Source organism: Lissotriton vulgaris, chromosome 1_1 (genome assembly GCF_964263255.1).
Source record: "Lissotriton vulgaris chromosome 1_1, aLisVul1.2, whole genome shotgun sequence".
NCBI lineage: Eukaryota > Metazoa > Chordata > Amphibia > Caudata > Salamandridae > Lissotriton > Lissotriton vulgaris.
The window spans coordinates 672,333,405-672,351,563 of record NC_141685.1 but is presented as its reverse complement, the minus strand read 5'-3'; the positions used below and the strand labels follow the sequence as shown (position 1 = coordinate 672,351,563).

The 18,159-nt window shown below is 48.4% G+C and overlaps 1 protein-coding gene across 3 annotated transcripts in view; it reads left to right on the top strand.

The window, feature by feature from the left end:
• The window catches only part of CDC14A (cell division cycle 14A), a 541,681-nt gene that overhangs the window by 408,657 nt on the left and 114,865 nt on the right, over positions 1–18,159 (top strand). The window lies entirely within an intron of this gene.

Here is an 18,159-nt window from a genome sequence, read left to right as displayed (position 1 = left end):
CGAGAGCTATTGGCTAAGGTAATGTGTTTTAGCAAATATGTACACCAGTCTAGCGGCTGTTCAGCCTGGCTAAAAGTTAGTGCAGTGAAGTGGGGTAGAGTTGAGTGGAGGTAGAGTAAAATATGGTAGATTGGTGTAGATTGAGTGGGGTAGATTGGAGTAGAGTTCGGTATGTAGTGGGTGGTTTAGCGTGTGGTGGGTGGTTCGTGTGTTGGGTGGGTCTTCGTGTAGTTGTTTGGAGTGTGGTGATTCAGAGTAGGTTGGAGTGGGGTAGATAAGGGCGGAGTGGGGCAGATTGGAGTAGATTGTGGTGGAGTGGGGTAGATTGTAGTGGAGTCGGGTAAACTATAATGTAGTGGGCTAAATTTGAGTGACGTAGATTGGAGTGGAGTGAGGTAGATAGGAGTGGATTGGATTTGGGTCTTTGGAGTGGGGAGTGTTGGGGTAGATTCCAGTGGGGTTTTTGTGGTTGATTGAGCGGAGTGGGGTAGATTGGAGCGGAGTGGGGTAGATTGGAATGGGGTAGAGTGTGGGGTGTGAAGTGGAGTGGCATAGATAGGAGTTTCATAGAGTGAGTGGTGTAGATTGGAGTACCGTGGAGTGTCGTAAAGTGTCTTAGAGTGGAGGGGTGTAGAGTAGAGTGGAGTGTTGCAGAATGGGGTTGAGTGGAGTATGCATTTGGGTGGTAGTACACTGCGATTACAGACAACACATTTACAATTGAAATTACCATTGCATTTGAACTGAAATACGGTTTTACTGCACACAAACAATGTGTGCAAATCTCATCGCCAAGTGTATTGATGTGTTTTGATCATACTCAAATATTTGTTTCCACCACAATTCAGAATTACAAAAAAAATGGCTTCATTTGTACTAACGGATATATTCTGAAACTTCAGCATAGTTAATTTGTTTGCATGTGCTAGAATAAAAAACACATCCTAATCCCTCTCCTTTTACGTGGATACTCAGCAGGATTATCACATAAATTCTCACTTTAAAATCCGAGAAAGAAAAGTAAATGCCAAGCTCCCTCTTAAGAGGAAGCTTGACATTTGACCTCTGTCTTTAAATGTACAGCAAATGTGACTAGATAAGAACATGATTTAAAGGCCTGTTTGCAGAAAGTGAATTCATGGAAGAATAAAGTAAAGAAGGTTTGGGCAACTGGAGAGACGAATTAAAGCTGGACAACCTAAAGCAAAATAAAGCCAGAGAATGTGAATTAAAGAACACAAAGCCAATTGTTAACGGGCGGAATGCATTCCTATGTCAGCTTTCTGAATGTCCCCCAAGACTTTGTTAGCAAACCAGACAGCTGTGTTGTCGGCTAGGCTGCAACCTAAAGGAATGATTTTAAATGAGTTTTAACACACTTGATCAGCACTCACTGTACACTCCTTACAAAAATGATGTACATTTCATATAATCTGGGTTACACATTGCACAGACTCCATTCCAGTTTGTAGCTATAAAAATGTTCATGTTTTTCTTATAGATATAAACTGGAATGAAGTCTGTACGTTGTGTAACCCAGATTATATGAAATGTACAATAATGTTTGTAAGGAATGTACAGTGAGTGTTGATCATTTGTGTTAAAATAGTTTGCGGATTTGTGTCCCTCTACAGAGGTTTAGGGGGCTGATCCTCCAGATCTGGGCACCACTATATATCCACTTGAAGTGATAGATGCCACATTAGAAGTATTGTATTGTAATTGCATTTATATAGCGCTTACTACCCCTGACGAGGCGTCGAAGCGCTTTTTCGGCGAGTAGCATGCTACTCCGGGACCCATAGAGGATTAGTGTTGAATTAGTATAGTGAAAGATGCAAGTACATTTTAAGTGGTGGAAAGGTTAGTCAGTTATTTAGAATGATAGCAGAAGGATAGAGGAGGACAAAAGTTTGTATTTATATAGCTCTTGTTGACACATGCTATTCAGGAAGCCTATAAAGGATTAGTGGTGAATTAATATGGTGAAATATGACGGAATTTCAGTGGTGGATATTAGTCAGTTATTTGGAGTGCGAAGGATAGCGGAGGAATAAAAGGGGAAGAAAGATTTACATTCATATAGCACTTGTTACCCCTGATGGGTGTTGAAGCGCTTTTCTGGCGAGTAGCGCGCCACTCCGGGTTTGTCTTTCTAATAGCGCTTGCTACCCCTGATGAGATTTTAAAGCGCAAGTAGCACGCTTCTCTGGAACCCATCAGGATTAGTGTTGAATTAGTATGGTGAAACATGAGAGTAATTTTAGTCTCATTTTGTAAATAAATTAGTTTTAGAAGAGATTTGCATGGATTCCATGGAATTGTAAAATTAGCAGTTATTATCTAGGATTTCAGCATTAGATTCTTAATTATTAGTTTATGGTGTTCAAGACTCCCCACGGCATTTACCTGCGACTGAATGGGTCACACACCAGCTGGATTTAAATATGGCGGACTTTTCAGTGTTTCCCGTGGGAATGCCAGGTGGCTGCAGATTAAAATGCTTGCGTGCTGTACTTTATTTCATTTATCAGTGAATTGGGAAAATAACTTGAGAAATAAAGCCCAACTTATGTCAGTCTGCGCAATTTCTCCCTCCGTGCAGAACTTTCTTTAGATTGCCAGAGTGGTGTAAGCAGATATTGCTGTATGCGACCCAGCCAACCACTGCGTTCTGTGCAAATCATGCAGTACAGTTGTAATAGACTTTCTCAACCGCCCTAAGGAGTCCGTGGCCGGAGGTCACTAGCTTGCACTCTAGGAAAAGCTTGTGTGCGGCGAGAAGAGGACGGCCGGTTACTACTTGGCTTTCGGAGGTGTCCTCCTACTTATGAGACCACTCCTACTTATGAGACCAATGCCGTCTCACTGAATGTACATGTGGAGAAGTTGGAAAAATATTTCCAAGTAATTGAAACAGCACCATCGTGCGGTGGAATTAAGAATAACATATTTTAGAAGTTCACAGTTAAGTTACATTCTGATTTATCGTCTGTTTTTATTGTCCATACCCATACGAGTCCCTACAGATTTTCGACTTTGATGATAAATGCCTGCAAATGTTGGCCACTGCTCTTTCCCTCAAAAGAATATGATGTTTAGTTAGTATACAGAAATGTTTTCTTTACCTTAAACGTAGAAGGGACTTCCAGTCTGTTATTACTGAATTCTAGTGAGAAAGGGTCTAATGTACTTAGTTAGTTACAGGTTTCAACAAGTGGTCGCAAACTGTGCACTGGCTTTTTTTTGTGACCTGTCTCTCTTTTTGTGATTAGACCTATGTACTAATTAGTCATATTACAAAATTGCAAAGGCCTAGTCGCAGAATGACTTGTTTAATGAATATGAATTAGGCAGGGTTCTATTGGCTACAAGCACGAGGATGGTGGCCTGCAAGGAACAGTTGGCCACCATCCCTGTTTTTTTGTATTCTGAAACGGGAAACGTTTTTCTTATTCATTTTCATATATTTGCCCGTGTTCCTTAAAGGAACCAGAGCTGCTTTAAAAAATAAAATAAAAATACGTTTGTAATTTGCGAAAACATCAGTATGGAGCAGAAAGTGGGTCCCGGGGGCTGCTACCTACTCCCACTGAGGTTTACGACAAATTTCACAAAGAGGAAACTGTCTTAAGGTGACACCTTCCCTTTTGCGAATCAGGCACCATCTCTTTTGTGGTGTCAGTAACTGATAAAGGTTTGCATTCGCAAACCATTGAAGCATACCATTATAACTCACAATTTAAAGGGAGTGCCCCTTTCCTGCTCCCTCATTGTTATTAATGGATTGCAAAGCCCAATTTGGAAGTCTGAAAGGCTTTTCCAACACATCCAGGCCTGACGGCCAACACGTTTTGAGAAATTATTTTTAACAACTTCCACATACCCACACTATCTTGCTAAAGTTTATGATAATTTGTACATACTCATTTAGCATTGTACCCTCTTTTCAGTATCTTCTCTACAGGCATGATGGAACTATAATTGTTACAGCGCGAAGGCAGCTTGAATAATAAATAGCCAGGCACCTCCTTCTGTGACAACATGCATTACAATGTTTCCTTTCAACTGAAACTTAGCAGATAGAAAATATTTTTCAGAATTTAACCCCCAAGATGCTAAGCTTGAACATGTTTCTTGTAGGCAGTTACTCAGTCCGTATTAACGTGTGAAGTAGTTTCTAGTACTGCAAAGACAAAAGCATTTCAAATACCATTCAAATATGGCACCCATGGAGGTAAACACATCCAGGTAGTTCTATCTGTATGCTTTGAGTGGTTCCCTCATGACCGCACTCCCTGCAGTGCCAAATCTGAAAGAAACAGGTTGGTGTTAGATTCCTTACCTCAGAATATCCCCAGGCATCAGACTGGATCCGGAAAGTTTTGCGTAGCAGTACCCCTGTGCGTCGATAGGCGTAGTCTGCGGCTCCGCGTCCGTCGTCGTGGTCGCCGGGATGACGTCGTCTGAGTACTTAGACGCCGCCCTCGCGCGCTGACGTCAGTTCTTTTTTCTGCACCACCAAGAGCAGTTCCGGAAAGAGCAGTACTCCTAGTCACTTTTTGACAAACTTTTTAGATCTATTTTGGATCTTCTCGAGTCGATTCTCGACTCCGGTGCCGATAGGGATGCCCGGGTTCAAACCCTGCGACGACTGTAACCGACTGATGTCTGTTACCCACCCCCACCGTCAGTGCCTTTATTGCCTCTGGGCCGACCACGATGACCAGTCGTGCCCCGACTGCCGGGCCTTGACTTCGAAGGCTAGGCGGGAGCGGTCTTGTAAGCGCCTCGAGATCCGGCAGTCAGCCCACGCCGCTCGAGGTCACGGTCCAGGAGGAGGTCGAGGTACCGGTCGCGAGGCCACAGTCATCACAGCTCGGCGAGTCGACACCACTCGTCGGGATCAAATTCCTCAGGTAAGTCGAGGCACAAGAAGTCGAAGAAGCAACATCGCTCTTCTGACTCCCCCCGATGCTGGCGCGACGCGGCCGGGGGGTTCGGGTGACACCGGCCACGGGGCTCCACCAGAGCCGCAAGCGCCAAGTCCAGCTCCACACCTGCCGGTCCCTGGGCTGAACGCGATGCTGGAGGAGATCAGCGCCTTCCTCATGGCCATGAGGTTGCGCTTCCCTCCGCTGGGTCGCACCAAGATGCCTTCGGGCCCCGCTGACCGGTCTGGGAGCCCAAGCGGGCAGTCGGCTTGGCCCCGGCGCCGTTGGGTGCTTCAGCCCCGGTGCCGTAGGGCTCCTCAGGATCGAGGCCTGGATCCGTGACGACGCCGGTCGACCTAACGACCCCTCTGTCGACGTAGTCACCAAGGGTGTCGCCCTGGCGCTGTCCTCGGGCATCCTCGGGCGTCGCCGCCCCCGATCCCCACCCCGGTCCAGATCCGGCGTGGGACCGGCGCCGATCGGTGAGCCCTTCACCGACGACCCGGCTCCATCATTTCTTCCTGACCTTCAGGAGATGGATGACGAGGGGGATTGGGAGGGGTCTGAGGACCCTCTGGCACTGCAGTGCCAGTTAAGCCAGGACTGGGCAGGCGAACTGGAGGAGGCCAATGGTCTGGACACTTCGCCCAACACTGGTTTTGTCTCCCCTCCTACCGTGGCTACGGAGGAGGGGGCTGCTTACAGCGTGGGGTTGACTAGGGCAGCCAAGGCCTTGGCTCTTGAGCTCCTAGTCGCGGCCGTGAGGACTAACCTCCTCACTGAGATGCTGAAACAGCAGGCAAGCTCCTTGGAGCCTCTCCTGCCGTTCAACGAAGCCCTCACTGACGTTCTGTTGGGCACCTGGTCCAAGTCCTCTACAGGTCTCCCTGTAGATCAGAACGTGGCCCGACGCCATCGCCCGACACCGGGCGACCCCAGTTTCCTGACTGTTCACCCCACCCCTGAGAGCCTGGTGATCCAGGCCTCAACTTCCCAGACTGCATTCCCGACCGCCCCTCTGGATCGGGAATCCAAAAGGTACGACCAGTTCGGTAAGAAGCTGTTCTCCTCACTGAGTTTGGGGTTGCGGTCTGTCAACACCGCCTGCCTTTTGGCCGTTACTCCCACTCTTTGTGGGATACGGTTGTGGAAGTGCTGCCGCAGTGCTCAGCGGAGGTCCAGGCAAAGCTTACCCAAGCCCTTGCGGAGGGTAGGGATGCAGCACGATATTCTATTCGGTGTGGACTGGATACCACGGACTCACTAGGCAGAGCGATTGCAACAACGTTGGCGGTTCGCCGCCACACCTGGCTGAGGTCCGCCAACTTTTCGGGCGATGTTCAAGCCTCTCTTATGGACATGCCCTTTGATGGCCGTCGCCTCTTTGGTGACAAGGCGGACAGCGCGCTGGAGCGTTTCAAGGACTCCATGGCTACGGCCAAGTCCTTGAGCCTCTGCCAACACCAGCAGACTTCCGCCTTTTGTGCCTTTCGTGGCCAAGGAAGGGGCGCCTCCACACGTCCAGCTAGCCACAGGCCGCAGAACCAACTTCGACGTGGTAACCACCGTGGCACACCGGCAAGGTCAGTCCACACCCTCCCCCGCAGCATCTGCCTCAAAATCCTCCTAGTCCGAGTTTTCAGGCCCATTCGACACCAGTGGGGTGCCGGGTTTGCCATCACCTCCTCCACTGGCGCTTCATCACATCAGACAGGTGGGTGCTGCAAATCGTCCGAAGGGGCTACTCCCTCCCCTTCGAGTCGACCCCTCCAGGAATGCCACCGCAGTACCACCGCATTTCGGGGAATCACTTGCAACTTCTGCAGGAGTAAGTTACGGCCCTCTTGGCCAAGGGCGCCGTCTAGCGCGTTCCTGGGCCAAAAGTAAGACGGGGTTGCTATTCCCACTACTTTCTGGTACCCAAGAAGGGCAAAGGGGGCCTACGCCCTATCTTGGATCTAAGGAGCGTCAACAGCTTCCTCCGTAAGGAGAATTTCAAGATGCTGACTTTGGCTCAGGTCCTAGCTGACCTGGACCCAGAAGACTGGATGGTAGCGTTGGACATGCAGTTCACATATTTCTACATCCCCGTCCTGCCGGCCCACCGGCGTTACCTGCAGTTCACGGTAGGCCACAAGCACTTTCAGTTTACCGTGCTCCCCCTCGGCCTTACCAGCGCCCCAAGGGTGTTCACGAAAGTGATGGTGGTGGTCGCAGCTCATCTGCACAGATTAGCGGTTTGAGTCTTACCCTATCTCGACGGCTGGTTGTTGAAGGCGGGCTTGCCCCAAACAGTCGTCTCCCACCTCCAGACTACGGCCGACCTCCTGCACTCGCTGGGGTTCTCCATCAACGTGCCAAAGTCACACCTGTGCCCCTCACAGAGGCTCCTTTTCATCGGAGCGGTTCTGGACTCAGCGCAGTTTCGGGTTTATCCCCCCGAACAGCGGGTCGGGATATTCAGGCTTTGATTCCGGTCTTTCAGCCTTTATCCCGAGTCTCGGTCAGGTTGACGCTGCAGCTCCTGGGGCTGATGGCTTTGTATCCTTCTGGTGCATCACTCCCGGTGGCGGATGCAGGCTCTGCAGTGGGACCTGAAGTTTCAGTGGGCACAGCATCAGGGCAACCTGTCCGACTGCGTCTGGATCTCGGAGGGCATTGCGAGCCCGTTGCAGGGGTGGCTCACGAGCCGCGATTGGGTCAGCGGCAGATCTCTCTCCCTTCCCCAACCGGAGCACTTAGCAGTGACAGATGAGTTCCTCCTGGGATGGGGAGGCCACATGGGAGAGAGCGAGATAAGAGGCCTCTGTTCTCCGGCGGAGTCCCGGCTCCACATCAACCTTCTGGAGCTGCGGGCGATCCGGCTTGCTCTGAAAGCATTCCTTCCCTCTATCCATGGAAGTGTAGTGAAGGTGTTCACGGACAACACCACCCGCCATGTGGTACTGCAACAAACAGGGCGGGGTGGGGTTGTGGACCCTTTGTCAGGAGGCTCTACCCCTCTGGACATGGATGGAACACCAGGGCGTCACCCTGGTGGTTCAACACCTGGCAGGTTCCCTGAACGCCAGGGCGGACGAACTCAGCCGCCGGTGCATGATGGGTCATGAATGGCGTCTGAACTCGGACGTGGCGCAAGGTCTAGTTCAGCAGTGGGGAGAGCCTTGGTTAGATCTATTCGCCAATGTAGAGAACGCTCAATGTCATCAGTTCTGCGTGTTGGAATTTCCAAGGCGGCATTCGCTCGACGACGCTTTTCGTCGCGAGTGGAGCTGCGGTCTGTTTTACGCCTTTCCACCTATACCACTTCTGCCCAGAGTGCTGAAGAAGATCAGGCGAGACCCGGGCCAAAGTCATCCTTGTGGCTCCGGACTGGGCACAAAGATACTGGTATCCCGAGCTACTCAGCATGTCAGTCCATCCCCCGATTCATCTGCCTCTTCAGTAGGACCTTCTGTTGCAGCAGCAGGGGACGGTCCTCCACTCGAACCTGTCCAGCCTCCACCGCCATGCGTGGAGATTGAGCGGCGGCAGTTGAGGCAATTTGACTTGCCTCCTGACATCTGTGATGTGATTCTGGCAGCCAGGCGTCCCTCCACAAAATCGGTATATGCCTGCAGGTGGAACAAATTTGTGGCATGGTGCACAGCAAAGGCTGTGGATCCTCTCTCTGCCCCCCTTTAAGAGGTTCTCCTCGTCCTTCTTTCTCTTGCCCAGCAGGGTTCTGCTCTGGGCACTCTTAAGGGCTACCTCTCTCCAATTTCTGCTTTCTTGAGGCTTCCTGATCAACCTACTCTTTTCAAGTCCCCTGTCGTAAATAGATTCTTGAAGGGCATCACGCACATGTTTCCTCCTGTTCCTTTCGTGATGCCTCAGTGGGACTTGAACCTTGTTCTAACCTACCTGATGTGCGCTCCTTTGGAGCCACTTCACAATTTCCCTCTTCTTCTTCTGACTCTCAAGACTGCATTCCTAGTTGCCATCACCTCTGCCAGGAGAGTGAGTGAGCTCCAGGCTCTATCTTCTAAGCCTCCTTTCCTTTCTATCCATCCGGACAAGGTTGTTTTAAGAACGCTTCCTTCTTTCCTGCCCAAGGTGGTTACAGCCTTTCACATTGGGCAGTCCATCACCTTGCCCACCTTCTTTCCGCCTTCGCATCCCTCGAAAGAGGAAGAGAGGCTCCACCGTCTGGACCCAAAACGTGCGCTCTCCTTCTACCTTGATCGCACACGCCAGTTCCGGGTGGATGACCAGCTCTTTGTTTGTTACGTGGGTGCAAAGAAGGGACGGGCGGTGCACAAACGGACCATCTCTCGGTGGGTCGTGTTGTGCATCAAGGTCTGTTACTCCTTGGTTAAAAGGAGCCACCTGTTGGGCTGGGGGCCCATTCCACTCTGGCCACGGCGGCTACTACTGCCCTGGGCAGGGGAGTCCCCTTGCAGGATATCTGTCAGGCAGCTACGTGGGCCTCGCTGCACACGTTTGCTAGACACTACTGCCTTGACAGCCAAGTACGGAGAGATGGCTTTTTCGGCCGTTCCGTTCTCCAGGACTTTCTGGTGTGATCGTGGTCTGCAGACCCACCACCGGGGTTGGTATTGCTGGTGTATCTATTCTGAGGTAAGGAATCGAACACTAACCTGTTTCTTTCAGATGCACAAGTTACTTACCTTTGGTAACAATATATCTGTAAGAAACAGTCGTTAGTGTTAGATTCCTTACTGCTCCACTCATCCTCCCCGTTATGCGGACCGATATCTAGAGTCAAGGTATTTCCCTTTGAGGGCCCTAGTTTTATGGCACCAGTGTCTGTCTCTAGCATGGCTCTGCTTTCCTGGCACGGAAAGCTATGTACAAGAACTGACGTCAGCGCGCAAGGGTGGCGTCTAAGTACTCTGACGTCATTCCGCCGACGGACACGGAGCCGCAGACGACGCATAGCGACGCGCAGGGGTACTGCTACGCAAAACTTTCCGGATCCAGTCTGACACCTGGGGATATTCTGAGGTAAGGAATCTTAACACTAACTACTGTTTCTTACAGATATATCGTTACCGAAAGTAAGTAACTTGTGCATTACAACTCTTCAACACTTTTTTTAAAATTCCTGACATTCCTGGGATATTTTTTTACTTTCCCCACAATATTCCTGGAAGGAGGTTCGCACATCCATGGCGGTTATCTTTGAATGCATTTGTAGTATTTTAATAAATCCAGCCCAACTATGGAAAAACATACATTCACAGTTTCTCTGACCGACAAGTTCACCACCGGAGACAACTTCTACAACGGCCTGATCAACGTAGCAGACTGAATGAGATCTAACTGCCTTAAACTTAACTCAGACAAGACAGAAGTGCTGATCTGTGTTTTAGGTTAAACCTTAGGTTAAACCTTAAACCTTCATTCATGTGAAGAATAGTGTGTGAAACTTTAACATCCCCTGACATTTTGCAGTGTTTTCACATCACATTAAACTTCCAGCAATTAAACAAAGACTTTCTTATGTACCAATTACTTTTGTAAAAGCATTGATATTTGTATGTATTTATTACATTTAGAAGTTATATACAGGACCTCTTTTGATCTAGCAATCTTCATCTATTATGAATAATTACACATTCTAGGACCACAAGAGGATGCCCATCTTGCCACATGCTTTAGCAGTAGCTTAGTATTTTGCAAACTTCTCATCAAATAACACTACACACTTTTGTATTGCAAGGAACTGAGATGTCCTCGATTTTAAATAGCCATGAGAACATGAGGGTCAGGGAGAGATGTGTACTATCACCCAATGCTTGCCGTCATTGTTGTCTTGTCATATGACCTTATTATGTACATTCTTACAATTCACGTCTCATCCTCACTCTTCTCGCACACATCACTCCTCATCCCTCACTACTGAGCTACGAGTCCTCCATACTCGCACCTCATCGTTCATCCAGCACTGTTCAATCATCATTCCTCAGTATTCCTTTCTGTTAGAAATAGGATTTCTGGTTGGCTAGGGCATGCGCCTAAGCCAGGCAGAAACCACCACTCTAGTCAGGGCGAGGGAGTTGCCCACCGAAGATAACCCCTGCTCACCCCCTTGGTAGCTTGGCATGAGCAGTTAGGCTTATCCCAGAGGCAATGTGTACAGCGTTTGCGGAACTCGCACACATCAGCAACACACTAGCTACACTACAAAAGAAACTCCACACAAGGTTATAGAAAAAATAGCCTTTGTATTATCCAAAACACATTAGAATCATAATCACACATATACACTGTGCCAACTGGCACTAGGCAGTATTCTCAGGGGCTTATATACACAGGACAAGGCCCAATCAGACCACTTTCAAAACCTTTAGTAAGCACTAGTAGCACACATGAAACACAACCAGTGATTAATGGTAAAATAATGTACTTGGCATCATATATAGCAACATAAAACACATTCTGCATAAACATCAGAAGCATAAACACCCTAGGCATAAATCACATTTGGCAACCATCAGCATGAACACATTATGCAAACATTTGTTAGTGCACCACAATAACACTAAGTGCATAAATCACCTTAGGGCCTTGCGCCCTGTCTATACCATAAGGCTGACCCAATGCCAACTGGCCGACTGTGGGGCTCAAATGGCCTTTGTCCAAAATGTCAGGGCTTTTAACTGGGGCCTTTCACTGACCCTTTTGCTTCCAATGCAGCCAAAACCACGGTGCACAATGCGCTGGGGGCGTGGGGTGCTTCTCACCCATTCCTTCCTATGAAAACAAAATGCCCCCAAGGCCGAAAAAGCCAGTGAGGCTCCGCCTCTCCTGCCAGCCGGTCACACCCTCAATCTGGCTTTATTCCAGCCTGGCTTCCGGTTTCGCCGCTTGCAGCGGCTCTTCGACTTTTCAAGTGTGGGATAGGTTCCTGCTGTTAAATATGAATGTGGGGTGGGCTCCCGCTCCACCAAGCATTGTCAGTGCGGGTGGGCTCCCGCTTTATCTTCAGGGAATCACCACAATGTGGGGTAGGCTCCCGCTTTACCAGGCATCAATGCGGGGTAATCCCCACGTCGGGATTTCCTCAGAATCTATCGCAGCTCCGCGCTGCAAAGCCCCAGCACTCTCCCCATCCTGGGAGAGCAATATAGTGCCATGAAGGCACTAAGGCCAAAGTTCCAGGGCACAAGGCTGGGCCGAGGTAGGCCAGCTCACAGGGCCCTCCAGCAGGGACGCAGTCCCTAGTGGCGGATCCTCCTGGGGCCCAGCTGCAACAGCAAAAGGAAGCACAAAAAGCACAACCTTTTCATGGGGTCATAGCGCTCATATTTATAGTACCTTTTCCTTTGCCTGCCCTTGGGCCAGGGCTTAGGGGAACCAGCCTGAACTGTTTTGTTTTTTCTTTGGAGCACTCTGTTTACAGGGCTCCTCTTCCCCCATCGTCGGGTGGGGGCTCGGTCATCAGACCACCACAGGGGGGCAGAGCCAGCCTTCACCTAGGCAGGCACGGACCTATTCAGGGGACTACTCCTCCCACTACTACAAATGCAGATCTCCCATTCAGCCTAGCGCTGGCTCACCCTGCCCTCCCTGGAGCCACACACACCTCACCAGCCCCTGTCCCTCCAAAGCCAGACATGCAATCCACATCAGGCAGGCAGACACGTAGCACTCAGAAATGCCATCTTCTAGAAGTGGCATTTCTAAAATAGGGATAATAAATCTGCGCACACCATTGCGCAGCATTTATTAATACTATTCCAACCATACCAAACTTGACCATGCTGCTCCTCTCATATCCGGAATTACCACTGAAACATTTATCAGGGAATCCTCAATGCATTCCTGTGAGAGGGCAGCCTCACAGCAGTGAGAAACCAAATTGGCGGGTTGTCACTACCAGGACATGTCACACACTTAAGGTACATGTCCTACCTTTTACCTTCAAGGCACCCTACCCATAGAGCTAGCAAGGGCCTACCTTAGGGGTGACTGACATGTAGTAAAAGGGGGGTCACAGATGTGGCACACACTTTAGGTGCCATGTCACAGCGGCAGTAATACTGCGCCCACAGACCCTGCAATGGCAGAGGCTTGAGATCGGTTTGAAGGGCTACTTTGGTGGGTGGCGCAATCAGCGCTGCAAGCCCACCAGTAGCATTTAATTTACCAGCCCTGGGTATCTGAGATACCACTTTACAAGGGACTGACAGGTAAATTAAATATGCCAAACAGGTGTAAACCAATTTTCCCATTTTTACCACAAAGAGCACACACACTTTTCACTGGACAGTAGTGCTAAAGTGCCCAGAGTCCTAGAACCACCAACACCATGTCCGAAAAAAGGCTGGGAGGGAAGTCAAAAGTTCAAGGATGACCCTGCAAAAAGGGCCAAGTCCAACACTTTCTCATCTATTTTTTTCCTCAAGGTTCATTCCTCACCCTTCATTCCTCATTGCTTGTTCTTCACACCTTAGCCCTGATCCCTCGTCCACTACTCAGTTGTTCTCTAATTCACCAACCTGTCTCCTTATCCCTCACATGTTCTCTGCTGCCTTACTCCTCACACTTTCATTATCACTCATGTCTAATGCCTCATGATTCGGGTGTCTCGTCACTCCTTCCTCATCACTACTCGCTCTTCACCCCTTGCTTTTTATCCCTCACTCTTCACTCTTCATCCATCAAGCCTCATTCCTCCTCATCAGTCTCTGTGTTCACCTCTCCTCCCTTCAAGAGTGGGTATTGGACTGACCAAAAAATTATAGCCTTAAATGCATGTTACTGTTAGAAACCGGGTCTCCAGGAGGCAGAGGTATGCACAATGTCTAAGTAGGGACCACAATCCTAGTCAGGGTAAGTCTAAACACAATACTAGCTTATCCTGTGCTGACTCCCCCCAGTAATTTGGCTCTGAGCTGGCAGCCTGAACGTAGAAAGCAATATGTAAAGTATTTGAGCAATATTCCATGCAACAACATAGTAAATACAGCACAAAACAAGACCCCACACCATCCATGTTAGAAAAATAATGATTTTTTGTCTGTGCAGGGTCCAACCAAAATGACAGAAATCCAATCAGGATATCACAAGTTAAGCTAATGTAATAGCAAGGGTCAAAATTCAGTACCAGGCAGCAGTGAGGCTCTCTTATAGACATTACCGTAAGCCTTTAAACATCGCAGAAAAATAGAACAAATGTGCTTCAGGATTTGGCACTTCCCTTCATTTCAGTGCCTTCGGGGTGTCTGGAAAGGTGGCCTGGCCTGCTCAGAACTGTGCTGGGAGGAGATGAAGCACCCCGCTCACTTCTCAGACTTGCCAGCGGCAACACACAGAAAAGCATTCCAGATGAGTACTTTGGGTAGCACCGCAGTCCTTCTGACGGAGTTTCAGTCAAGGTCCAAACGTTTGATTTGATGGGTTCAGAGACTCAGTACTTATACCCAAATGTGCCTTTGAGGTGGGGGAAACTTCAAAGAGTGGTTTTGAAGTGCACCAGTATCCCTTTTAACCCAGCCCTGGCTCCAGACTACCTGTTGGGGGGTGGTGGTGGTGGTGGGGGGGGGGGGGGGGGAGTTAACTATCCTTTGTGTGGGATCAGGCCACTACCCTTTGAAGTGTAAGTGTGAGCCCCTTCCTCCCATGTGCCCAGTAAGACCCATCAGAATGCAGATTGGTTCTCAATCACACCCAGCTCTTCCTGTGTTTGTGATTGTCTAGAAGGAATGCACAAAGAGGAACTGTCACCTAGCCCAGCCTTGTTTTAGAGACAAGGCTGTAAGGCACACAGAGCAGTAAGAGAGAGGAAATGTCCACTTTGTAAAATTGGCATTTCTAAAATAGTAATGTTAAGTCTGACTTTACCAGTTAAGAGGATTTATCATTACTATTCCAAAGATATAAAACATGAAAAGGCTAATCCTTTCTGATCAGGAATTACAGTTTAAAGGTATATTAAGGAATTCCCAATGCTAGCCTATGAGATGAGTAGGCCTCATAGGAGTGAAAAAACAATTTAGTTGTTTGTCACTACCAGGACAGGTAAAACATGAAAATACTTGCCCTACCTTTTACTTACATATCACATGCCCTTTGGGTTGCCAAGGGCCTTCCTTAGGGGTGACTTAGCTTGGCAATTAGTTTTGAATGCCAAGTCGAAGTGGCAGAAACTGGACATAGATGCCCTGCGATGGCAGGCCTGAGACATGGTTAAGGAGCTACTTATATGGGTGGCACCATCATCAGTGCTGCAGGCCCACTAGTAGCATTTAATTTACAGGCACTGGGCACATTTAGTGCACCTTACTAGAGATTTATAAGGACATTAAATATGCCAATTCAATATAAGCCAATGTTAACATGATAAGGGGAGAAAGTACAAGCACTTTAGCACTGGTTAGCAGTGGTAAAATGTCAACAAACATGAGTACAGAAAAAGAGATAGAGGAATGCAAGAAGTTTGGGGTAACCCCTCAAAGAGGGTCATTTTCCTACAGTTACCGTGTCTATTTTAGGACATCCTTATTCCTTTCACCATCTCTCCATCCTTCTCTCCTCTAGAAGGAGAAAGTGTAGATTTTGTTTTAGTTGTACCAAACTAGACAAGAGTTTAATGTTGGAAATTAAGTCCGTTAACACAGAAGCAAATATCTAGTTTGAAAAAACATTTATTTGGTATTAGTTATTTAAACACATTGTAGGAAAGTAACCCTTTTTGACATTGTCACCCCCCCCCCTTTTTTTTGCCTGTTCTCTGATGTGATTTTGACAGGAAGTGCACTGGATTCCTGCTAACAAGTTCCCCAGTGCCAAACGTTTTCCCAAAACTGCATTTATTTCCCCCAATTGGAAAAACCTTTAGCACCCTCTGTAAGTCCCTAGTAAATGGTACCCCTGGTACCTAGGGCCTGAGGTACTAAAGGAGGGCCCTAAGGTCAGCATGAATTATGCCACCCTAAGGCACCCCTCACCAAGCATATGCAAGGCTGCCATTGGAGGTTGCATGTCTTGGTGCAGACAAAGGTGAAAGCACAACATGTCACACACCCCTGTGTGCCATATCGCCTACATGTGATAATTGTAAGTCACCCCTACAGCAGGCCTGACGTCCCTAAGGCAGGGTGCTGAATATTACATCTGAGGGCATGCCTGCATGTGCAGATGTGCCCCTGTGCTGGTCACCCCTATTACTGCCAGTACATGTGACCAGGGAAGCCATTTTAAAACATGTGCTGGACAGTGGTGAAAAACGAGTTCCCAAGCTACATGATGGCTTCATTGAATATAGGGATGTTTGGTATCAAATATCTCGTATTGATAAACCCACACGGATTACAGTGTTGTATGTATCAATACATGCACCTAGAGGGCACCCTAGAAGTGCCCCCTGAAAACCTACAAGCCTCTGGTGTGCTCCCTGACTGGTTTCTGCCAACCTGCCACCTGAGACACTGTTCTGATATGCTAAGGTGAGAGCCATTGATCTCAAGATACCCTGAACAAAAGCGTGCCTGGGAAGACAGTGTAACACCCCCTCCCACAGGATGACCTGTTGATTAGCCTTCCTAGCCTGGCAAGCTTCATAGAGCTGCCGCCTTTCAAATGCAAATCTGGCTCCCCCCTCACAAGAGAGGAAGCTGACTGTGGCACCTGGACCAGCGGGAAGAGTAACTAGTCGGGTAGACGTGCCACTCTCAGGGTGGTACCACACCTAAGGTGGGCTAAACTGAGATGGACATGAGTTTTCAGAAGTAGAAATCTTTGTGATGGCATACTTAGGAATTCTGGGACAGGGTTATAACCACTTCTAACAGGAAGTAGTCATATGGGCGTGTAGTGACCCCAAGGGTCATTAGCCCATTGGCTACTAACCTACCCTTGTCCAACACCCTAAATTAAGTATTGCGTGAAGTTCTTGGCACCAGAAGAGGAGATCTTGATTACCTGAAGAAAGAAGACTAATAAGAGTCGCACAGTAAGAACAGAAGACCCACCTACTGACTTGGTGCCAACCTTGCAGGCCTGTCTGCTGATTTTGCCTATTGCGCCAAAAGTTAACTTGTCCTGGAGCTGTTGAGTCCCCAAACCCATGGGGGACCATCCAGCCTTCTCCCAGGAACTGTCACCTACATCCTGCAGACAGCAGAATAAAGACCAAGAAGACTCCGGCCCGCCAAAACCTGCCGCTAAGCACCACTGCACCGAGCCCCACAGCCTGTATCAAAGTGGGCCAACTTTCAGCGTGGTACTCGAGGTACAAAGTCCACTGTGAAGTGTCTCCCCTTGAACTCCCAGACGTCGCCTGCAGCCTCTGTTGGTAGGCCCCCTCAACCGCGAGTGTTGCTGGACAGAGAAACAAGATGCCCCATCCCGAGGGGCAGAGTACCAACTATGTCCCCATGTCCCCCAACATCACAAGACCCAAAACCACCATGTTTTACCGGACTGGTCTCACAGTCCCCTCCTGCAGCCTTTTTGTACCATGGCCGTTCTTAATTGGATAACATTAGGCACACAACACTGTTGTGCATCTCGTCACCTGGCCGCCCTAGTGCCGCTGGTGGTCTTCTGCTGGTACTGACTTGGACCTTGCCCACCACTCGCCTTCAATCGTGGAGAAGGGTACCATAAGTTACTGACAAGAACCGATAAACCGCATATGCTTTTCCTCCCATAGGTTAACATTGTAGAACTCCGAAATTGTACTGTTGACTTTTCAAACTGAAAATATTCCTATTTAAAAACCTACTTACCCGAATGGTTTTCTTCCTATGCCTGAATATATATTAAGATACTTGCTATTTTTATAAATTGGTGTGGAGCTCCTTTTTGAACCAGGTGTCTCATTTATTGACCATTGTGTGTATTTTCAGATGTCTTGCACACCTCTGTGTTAGTGCCTAAGGCTGCTTGACCACACTACCCCTTAACAGGGCACCTTGAGGTTGCCAAAACAAGCCCGCTGTCCACTCATAAGGGAACCCCTGAACTCACTACAAGATATCTCATTTTGTTTTATCATATAAAGAGACCACTTCCTTCACACATGTATATAGAAAGTAGGTACACATTATTTTTCATAGACTGTGCAATACACAGGAGAGAAACAAATGACTGAAAGCCATATGCAGGCGCACAGTATGTGGGCATTACATATTTGCATATTCTGATTCCTTAGCACTATAGGTCATTTCAGTTCCTATTCACATGCGCATATACTTTTGCAGTTCTGTTAATG